The sequence below is a fragment of the Chinchilla lanigera genome, unplaced genomic scaffold (assembly GCF_000276665.1).
Source record: "Chinchilla lanigera isolate Chin_1 unplaced genomic scaffold, ChiLan1.0 scaffold00058, whole genome shotgun sequence".
Classification (NCBI taxonomy): domain Eukaryota; kingdom Metazoa; phylum Chordata; class Mammalia; order Rodentia; family Chinchillidae; genus Chinchilla; species Chinchilla lanigera.
Window position 1 is genome coordinate 13434395 of NW_004955459.1, and position 10706 is coordinate 13445100.

Consider the following 10706-nt stretch of genomic DNA (forward strand, 5'->3'; position numbering starts at 1 on the left):
TGTAAATGTTTTTGAAATCCAAAGATTGTAGCATATAATTGTCTGTTTTGAAACTGCAACATTTCATTTGGAATTTATGCTTTGTTCCTGCCTGCAGTGCTTCCACTGATCAACTTGTGCTGCTAGCAAATGTAACTTCAATCAGAAACTGGTAAACTAATTGTCAAATGTCACGTTTAGATTAGTTTGGGATATAGGAGCAACAATTCTGCTCACATCATTCAGTTTATTACTTTATGAATAAAGACCTAATGGCTGAGTTCCAGGATAGATTTCTAAAACAGAAGCATAGTAAGTCTTTGCATGGCAAGATCATACATTTTATGTCAAATTTTGACTCATTGCTTTCCATAATATTTTACATTCCTGCAATTTCCATAAGAAATCCCTGTGAAGTACAGGAGACCTACGAATGCTTTCAGTTCAGCTAGTTAGGTGTCATAAGAAAATAATTTTTATACACGGCTATTGGTGCATACAAAATGTTTTAGTTTTCTTTAATCTTTGTGTATTTCACAGCATTATGCAGCATTTCATCTGCTACAGTTTCCAACACTGAATGGCCATCCTGGCTTTCTGTCCAATAATTTTTCACCCCTACCAAGAGCCTCACTATATTTTCTGATGTAGCTCTACATCATTTTCTGATGTAGCTCTACATCGTTTGGATCATTCCACTTGGTTGTGTGGCTATTTTGGCACATTTCAACTAGTCATATATGTGCTCCCGTTGCTGCTTTCTTCATCATCTGAATCAAGGTCTGCGTTCCCCGTGTATGTATCAGTTGACTCTTGCTCCATTTCACTGTCACAGCAACCTTTGCTCACATGGCCAATGTCAAACTCATCATCATCATGAGCATCACCCACAGAAGACTTCTGTTATGCAAACATTTATTTTATTATAGTGGGTCATCTTCATCATCAGTGCATGAGTAATCCGATGACTCACTTTGACCTCCTCCAAAACTTGTAAATACGGTTTGTCATGTGTCATTGTACTGAATTGGGCTACTTCTACCAGAAAAATCAGAAGATAACTTTTTTTTAAGATAAATCCTAGAGTGGTATGGGTGTATTATACCCCCTGTAATCCTCAGGTAAACATACCCCAAGCCTGTTAGATGGAGCATAATGTCTGAAAACCCAGCTTGATATTTTTCCACTTGTGCACACACCTTGCCTTTCATCATTCCAAGTGAGTAACCACAAAGATTGATTCTTATATCCCTCGGGCAAAAGTACTGAGAGGTACAACCAGCTACTATTACACTAAAACAGAAGCATAAAATTCATGAGAAAAGTAAGGGCTGCATTTGTGGAACTTAGTGTTATGCTCTTTGGGTACTGTGTGAATATATCCCTTTCACAGACATACACTTTTTCTGCACGCTTTTTTATGTTTTTCCCTATGGAGCTGCTTAGTGCTTAGGTTCTATTGCCTTTATCCCAACTCTTTCAGATTAAAACCTACTAAACATGCCCTGATTATGATCGCTGTTATGGTTGATACATTGTGTCAACTTGGGGTGTCTAGAGGTTTGGTTAAGTGACTCAGCAGGAAGCCAGGGTGCTTACTTTGTGTACATCCTGAGCCTGCGGAAGAGGAGGGAATGGAGCTTATGTGAAAGCTACACGCTACACGCCCGTTAGGTGGGGGTAGCCTGTTTACAATGTAAGGGAGGGGAAGAAGCTGCTTGCCGCCATTCTGCCCTTTTGCTCTGGCTGCTTTGCTGTTCGGCTGCCATTCCCCCTTTCCTCTTGTTGCTTTGCTGTCTTCTCCCCCGGAGTCAACCAAGTATGGACTGAAACCTCCACAAACTGTGACCCAAATAAACCTTTCCTTCTTTAATTTTGGGCATTGGGTATTTTGTCTCAGCAATGAGAGGAAAGTGACTAAGACAATAGCTTACCTTGTCCTTAAGAACTATAGAGTCCTTTCAGGGTACAGGAGTTTTAAGATATTTCTCATCACCTGGCCCAACTATCAAAGTAATTGATTTGAGATGGTATTATATCATACAAAATATGGGCTATCAACACAAGATGAATCACCTCAGTGATTCTTAAACCTGAAGGAGTTGGAGAAGAAACAGTAGAACAACAAATGATTGTTTTAAAAGGTTTAAAGTGAAGGTGGTAGAATCATGTTGTAGATCTCATTTGAGATCTGGCTAATGAGTTGAATAAGAAATACAAATAAAAATAATAGATGAATGACAGATTTTTTACTTAAATAATTGGTGATTTACAATAAGGAAAATAATAGGAGAATAAATTGTAGGAACAGCATCAAATTTGGTATGGACTTATTAAGGATGAGAGGTTTACCAGATATATCAGTGGATCTGTTAAGTCTGCAGTTGGCTACATGCATTTAGTAATCAGGAAAGAGGTTGAGATGGAAGATCTAAATTTATGGGTTGTCAGAATTCATTTAAAGGCTATGGAGTAAAATTATGACTGTTAATATTATAATAAACAAGCATGTGTTAACACCCTCACAGTTATGTGATAAAATCAGAGGTGATAAAGCAGTAGAAAAAGTAAGAAAATGGTATCTTATACCTGTAAAACACTTTGTAATTTTCACTTGGTAGTCATAGCAATAGTACCTCATAAACATATTACAAAAATAGATTGGATATTATATTTTAATGTGAACATACTGAAATAGTTATTATTAGGGTTACCTGAATGTATATAGACCATGGCAGATTCTGTTTGGATATTGTTCACAAACATGGGCTTGCTTCTTGTATATCTTATCCTTACATGAAAGTTGACATCAAAGTACTAGACAAATGAATCTTCAAATCTAACCAAAATTTCATATTCTATGACCTTGAAAAAAGTATTTTCTGTAGTTTTCTGCTAAAGATCTTAAAGATAAGATGGCAAACCCCCTCAGACTTTTTAAATTAGAAAAGATTCCTATCAAGAAGAGATGTCTGGATTTAATGCTTTTCAAAAGGTATGATATTTGCTAAGGAATTAAGGTAACATGCTAAGGTTATGTTCTGTTTGTCTCTAAAATTGATTCTCTGCTAACACACACTACTAGATTTTTCTTTCTTTGCAAATGACCTGTTCAATTCTTATAACATTTACACAGATGATATAAAGTCACAGGCTAAAAGTGAGAAAGGTGAAAACATATTTATTGAAATTATGCATGTGCCTTCTCAAAATCCAGATCCCTGTGCTACTGTAGTGCCAGTTGAAACCAAGTTATTTGGTTGCTGGTTGATACCAAGAGTCCATATTCTTGCAGGTCAAAAACAAAGAATTGGGGGAGTCACACCAATGGAAACAATCAAGCAAGCAAGTTTATTGAGGCAATAGTGCTTTCAGAGAGGAGCCAGCTTGCACTGGAAAGGGAACTGGGACAAGCTCCAAAGATATGAGTAGAAATGTCTTATTTTTGGTCAAGAGTCCAAGTCACTCCTAGAGACTAGTGTGGGGTATGTTTGCCATCTTAAGCAAAATGACATCCTCTGTGTTAACTGAGGATGTCCATTGTCATAATTTACTGTTATGACAGTGTCTATGAGATGCAACTCATATGAATGAGTAAATAATGATTATCTGAGAACAAAGGTTACTTTCAGACACTTTGCTATGTTTCCTGGTTTGTGCCTGAGTTGGAGATTGCCCAAGAATGGATTTATGACTGTCACTATAGTTTGATAGGAGAGGTAGGTCCCCAGGCAGGATCAATATTCCTAATGATTGATGGGGGTGTGCCTTAGTTCATGATTGGTATGAGGGCACACCCCAACCCATGCTAATTACTATTCTACCAGAGTACAAACCTACAAAATCTTATAGAATGTAGAAAACCTCACAAAAATTTGAAATGGCTTTGTTATCCTTTTCTTATTTTGTTCTTTTCCTTTCATAATTCTTAATAAGACTAATTTCTTGATTGGTATAGGTGAAGATGAAGACATTCTGGGGAATTTTATCAACACTGATGAACATAATTGCCTGCTATCCTTACTTTTGATGCATCCAGTTCAGTTTTCTAGGGTGGAATACCTTTTTTTCAATTTGGGTGGTGCTTGTATGGTTGGCCTCAACTATTCATTTAAGAAGCAGGTACTGTACTCTTTGGCAGCAGAGGAGAACCAGGGTTACTTATTTAGGGTACATTATTCTTGTAGCCTAAACTGTTAACCCTTGAGTAGTCATGCAGCCGGAGAAGGTCAATGGCCTTCACTTTCAGGGCTTTGGTGGAAAAAAAAAACTATACTATGAAAAAAAAAAACATTCCATCCTCATTACAGTTGCTAAACAGACAGGATAGAAACCCTATAATGAAAGAAAGGTAGTTAGAAAATGGAGCCAAGAGTTTAGATATGAAGCACAATCCATAAACAGAAGGTTTCAAGGTGAATTCATCTGAATCTCTGCCCATTATAGTTACAGAGTCTCCATTTTCATGGGGAAGCCTGATTACATAATTTTATGAAGAATGATGAAAATACATAGTGAAGATTTAAAATTTTAAAGTTTATTACAGAAAAGGACACACTGCTATTAATCCTCTTCAAGACACTTCCTCTAATTTCAGACACTTACCCCATTGTTTCTTCTACTTTCTGAGGTAGTTTTGGTGTTTTCTTTCTTGAAGGTCTGTATGAGATGTGATCAAAAATAGGGCAAATGCTGCTGGATGTACTAGCCAACAGAAAGAAAAGCTTGTGAAAATACTACAGTGTGTCCTCATCCACTTTATTCACTGGATCTAACACCAGATGGCTTCTAGCTCTTACTCAAAATAAAAGTGACCATAAAAGGTAAACATTTAAAATTTAGCCAGGAGAGGAAGGCAGCCAGGATGGAGTAGCGAGAGGTATTCATGCAAAAGGACTTATAGAACTGCTTCACAATAGTGTTCAAAGTGACAGGGAGCATTTTAAGGAGAATGAGGGCCATATATCATTTACTGTAATAACTTTTTTACATTTTAATGTTTAACATAATTTTTCATCATACCTTGTACATTACTTGCCTCTAAAATATGCTTGTATAACAAATTGATGCTCAGATCTTCCACTTCCTTGTTGATTTTCTGTCCAGATGATCTGTTCAATGTTGGAAGAGGTGTTCAAGTCACTTATCATTATTGGGTTGGAGTCCAGCTCCCTCTTCAGGTCTGCTGATATTTGCTATATATATTTGTGTGCTCCAGTTGAGTGCAAAGTATTTAGAATCGCAATTGCCTGGCTACCCTGACTCCTTTATCATTATATAAAGAAATCCCTTATCTCTTTTTATTGTTTTTTATTTAATATATGTTGTTTTTCATAATTTTCCTAAATAAATAAATTTAAGAAATTCTTAAGAATATACATATGAGTACTATCTAGAACATATGCACTGAGGTACATTTCTATCCCTTTGCTTTTTTTTTATTTTTTTATTTTGCAATAGAGTTTAAGTCCATAATTTGCATGGCAAGACTCAAACTTTGTATCCTCCTGCCTGAACTCCCCAGAGTTCTTGCATCACAAGGGTGCATCACCACACCTACCAGGTTGACTTCCTAAATTTTCAAAAATATTTCTACTAAACATCCAAGAATTAATAATCATAATTTGCCAATTCTTTTTTAAAGTATAAACTGTATTCCAATCAAATGTGACTAGTTTGTGCCTCACACAAAGGCTCCGTATGAGTTCTTCTCCTTAAGATCAACATTGCACAGCAGTGAGAGAGGGAGATCAGTCTTCACAGAATACTCAAAGTGTGTGTATTCATTGGTTCACATTCCATAAAATCAATAGAGTTTGTTATTATTGTACACAAATATAACTGATTTCTCTATAGAGATCATCTATTGTGAAATTTTCCAAACATTTTTTTTTTTTTTTCTCCATGGTCAGTATTACTCTGACACCAAAATAAAATCAGAAGAAAAGACAACTTTGGAAAAATTTCCCTGACAACAGACCAAACAAATCATCAGAAAAGGAATAATAGGGCTGTGGGTAAACCATTGACTAGAATGTGCAGTTCTAAATTCTACCTTTATTCCCAAAAGAAAGAAAGAAAGAAAGAAAAAAAGAAACAAACAAACAAACAAACAAACTAGTAAATGGAATCCAGAAAAATATAAAGAATTTTAAACATTTCAGGAATGTAAATTTGGTTTAATGTATGAAAGTCCCCATTATATACTTTAGTAACAGAATTCCACAAAAAATTAAAATAAAGGAAAGAAACTCCATGATCATTTCAAAAGATGAAGAAAAAGCATTGCAGAAAATTCAGCACCCATTTATTATACAACCACTCAACAAAATAGGAAGAGGAGGAAATTTCTACAAGCTTATAAGGGCCATCTACAAAAAATCACAGTTGGTATCATAGTTAATAGAAAAGAAATGTAAGTTTTGCTCTAAGTTACCAACAAGATAGGGATATCTTCTCTTACAATTTCCATTCAACACTTTATTACAGGCTCCAACCAGGATGAATAAGTAAAGAAGAATAAATAAAAAATTATCCAGATTGAAATGGAAGCAGTCAAATTGTACATCTACACTGTGGACATGATTTTTATATATAAAATTTTAAGAGAGCTGCTAAGAAATACTCCCAAAGCTCATAGATGAATTTAGCAAAATTTCAGATTAAATGATCAATATACAGAAATCAATTGTATTTCTATATAATAATAATGCACACTCTAAAATATAGAAAGCATTGTATATGACATAAACATTAAAAAGAAGAAAATTCTTAAAATAAATTTAACAAAATAATTGGAAAACTATAGTTGAAAACCTCAAGACGTCACTGAAAATGATTAAAGTGGACTTAAACAGAAAAATATTCTGTGTTTATTGATTAGATGGCTTTTGAACTCAGGACCTTGTGCTTGCCAGACAGGTGCTTGTGCCCATGAGCCATATCCCCAGCCCTATTGGTACTTAATATACTTTAATGTATAATGATCTATTGTATCAGCATTAAGTGCTCTATTGAATCAACATCATCTCTGTCAAAATTTCATCTGCCTTTTGTTTAAGAGTTGATGATCTGATTTTAAATTTCATAAAAAAATATAAAGTGCCCAGTTAAAACAACTAAAGCAATCATGAGAAATAATACATTCTGAGGGCTCACATTTTTCAATGTGTGATTTTTAATGATATTGAAAAGCTATAATAATTAAGAATATACAGTGCTCAATAGACATATCGATGAATGGAATAGAACTGATGTAGAGATAGTTACTTATAACATATGGTCATTTGATTTATAATATAAATGGAAAGAGAATTCAAAGAGAAACCAGTAGTCTTTTTAACAAAAGGTGGTGAGACAAATGGATTTCTGAATGCAAAGAAATGAAGCTTAGTGTCTACATCACTTCACAAAAATGATCCCAAATTGTATCAAGCATCTAAACTTAAACGCTGAAAGCATAACACCTTTAGAAGTAAGAATGGACATAAATCTTCATTACCTTGCAATTAGGCAATGGTGTGTTAGCTATGATACCAAAATATGAGCTACAAAACAAACAGATATTTTGGATGTCATTAAAATTAAAGCTTTTGTGCTACACAGTACTATCAAATAAGTGAAAAGGTCTATGTAATATTGAAAATTGTTTGCAAACTGTGGATCAAGTAAAAGATTATTATTCAAGATATAAAAGACAACTCAATTAAAATGGCAATTATTTTGATTAGCTATTTTTCTAACGAAGATATACAAACTGACTTTGTGCAATGTGAATATATTCTTTATCATTAGTCGTGAGGTAAATACAAATCAAAAACATAAGGAGAAACTTCACCCCTAGTAGAATGAACAAAAGAAAAGAAACACAGAAAATAATACGTTGGCCAGAAGCAGAAATTGTGACTTCTACATATTATCAGTGGGAACTAAAATTGGTGTAGCCTTTTGGAAAATAGTCTGTCAGTTCTTAATATTAAACATAGAGTTACCATAATACCAAACAATTGCATTTGTGAAAACATAACCAAGATATTTGAGAACATGTCCATATGCAAGAATTCATTGCAGCACTATTCCTTAAAAATCTTAAGTGGCAAAAAGACAAACTTTACCCATTAGTAAATGAATGAAGAAAAAGGCATATTTAAACAAATGAAGGAGGGGCTGGGGATTTAGCTCAGCAGAACAGCTCCTGCCTGGCAAGTGCAAGGTCGTGAGTTCAATTCCCGGTACAGGAAAAAACAACAATGACAACAAAAAAACAAAACAAATGAAGGAATTCTTACCATGTGCTAGGACATAGATTCAAATTTGAAACATTATTAAAGATGGCAGTTCCTAAAGTTTAAGTACTATATGAGTCCATTCATATTAAATGTCTATAATTGGCAAATCCATGCAAGAAGAGATTGCTGGCTGTAAGGAGATGGAGAACAGGAGGTGTCAGGGTCAGGATGGAGTTGCTCCTGTCAAACACCAACAAAGAAATAGATATAGCTGATATAAACAAGGGGAGAATAGCATGTATGTATCACCAAAGCAACAGCTCTTACAAAAGATGCTGTGAGAACAACAACCTTGTACACAGGTTGTCTCTACCTTATACAAAATAAATGTTTTGTAAGGATGTACTTCCCACAACTGGCTGTGAAATCTGGGCTTCATGGGACCCTTGCTAGTGATCCTTTTAGCCAAGGACAGTTGTTTCAAAACAACTTACACAAGTTTTTTTTATCTACCTCTAAAATCCTTGTCTTCCTTTGATTCCTGAGATAGTCACCCATATGTCTTCCCATTGCAATGTTTATTTCTGGAAAAAAAAAAAAAAACAAAAAACAAAAAACCTGATCTTTGGAGAATGCCTTTCTTGTTATTTAGGTTGGTGGAGGCAATGGAAAGTCAATGAGGATTACATAGAGAGTTTCTATGAGCATAGGTGAAATTGAGGTGATTTCTGTACAGCTTTGTGACTATTCAAAACCATGAAATTATATACTGTAAAGGGACAACTCTTATGGTATGTGAATTATAGTTCATTATAGTAAATTTAAGGAACAGTTTGTTCAAAACCCAGCTATCACAGTCTTTTCAGGGTTTGGAAAATCACAGTTATTGATTACAATTAGGAAGTGACAGGATTCAATGAATAAATAATTCACTGGTTTGACACTAAATCAAAATAAAGAGCGCATTAAGAGGGTGCTCTTGGGGAACACGGTGGGCTCATGCACTCACTGGCTCATAGCCTGCAGTTCTGGGGCTTAGCCAGTGGTTTTCCAGATTCTGCCTCAGGTGCTGTATCATTAGGGGAGTCCATTAAGGAGGGTTTTCTGCAAAACTTTACAGGTTGGACAAGGAGACAGCAGAGAAGGGCTCCCGCATCCTCCTTCCACCCGTGAGCCACTCCTCATAACTGCACTCCCACCATGCACTGTCCTCCAACCTAGCTTACTCCTGAATCTGGATTTTATAGAATCTCTTCCCAAAATGCTATTAGAAAGAAATGCCAAACATCAAACTTTTATCCAGAAATAACAGTTCTTAGAATGAGAGGTTTTCTGATTAGGAAGAAACAGTGCCTCAGTGAGGCACACCTAAACTGCATTCAGAAAGAACTTCGAAAGAAAAGGGAAACTCTGAAAGTAGATGCCTCCCGGAAGACCCCTTCCCCAGTTCCCTGCAATAGCAGATCAGAGTGGTCACTACACAAGTAAGCTCAAATGTCTTGGCTGACTTCTCCCCTTCAAAGAAAGTTGATTCTGTTGTGGGTGAAGTAGGTTTGTTGGAGAAGTTACAGAGTGTCCTTCTAAAAACTCAGAGTCACTCTATCCAGTCCCAGAAAAAGGCCCTCCTCTACTTCTGTGAAGAACGGCCCCCGGAAAAGCCCTCCTCAGCAGAACTGATCTCAGAACAAGGCTACACAGAATTCTACCCATGCTTGCTTGGAAAATATGTGACCCAGAACTTTCTGGAAGCCAGAGAAGATAGTGGCAATTGATTATGAGATAATTAGCACCAGACCCAAGAGGGCTATTAGTCCTTTGGCTTGATGCACTGCCAACTACCACAGTGATGTTCGCTATGCTGTGTGCATCCCTCCCCTCCTCCCCATGGTGAACTGCTAGACCCGGAAAGGCAGCCTCCACAAGCAGCACATGTTGAATTTTACACTTTCAAGATTGTTCAGAGCCAGATTTTGAAGACATTTACAAGAAGAATAGTTGTAGGACATGCTCATTATAATGAGCTGAAATCCCTGTAGCACTTTGGCTCCAAGTTCTCACACTACACACTTCCTAAACACTCCTGCTCAACCAGAAGGCCAACTGCCTGGAATATGCTACCATGTCTCTGACAACTCTCACCAAGAAGCTACTGCACCAGATCATACAGGCTGGGAAAGTTGGACATTGCTCTATGGGAGATGCCCAGGCTGCTGTGAAACTGTACAAATTGTTTGAATTGTGTGGGAATGGCATCTGTCACAGAATCACCCCCACCCAAACTAAGCCCTGTGGGGTGGCACCCAGGAGAAATGATAGTTGATGAGCACAGAGCTGCAGCACACCTCTGGAAGCTAGAAATGTTGGGAAGTGAGGCTTGACCTTAGACATATTAGCCATTGCAACGCCATCTTGTTGGGAAGTGAGGCTTGACCTCAGACATATTAGTCATTGCAACAATTCTTGTGCTCTGTGTCAAGTGCCCCGTGAATCTATGGAAAG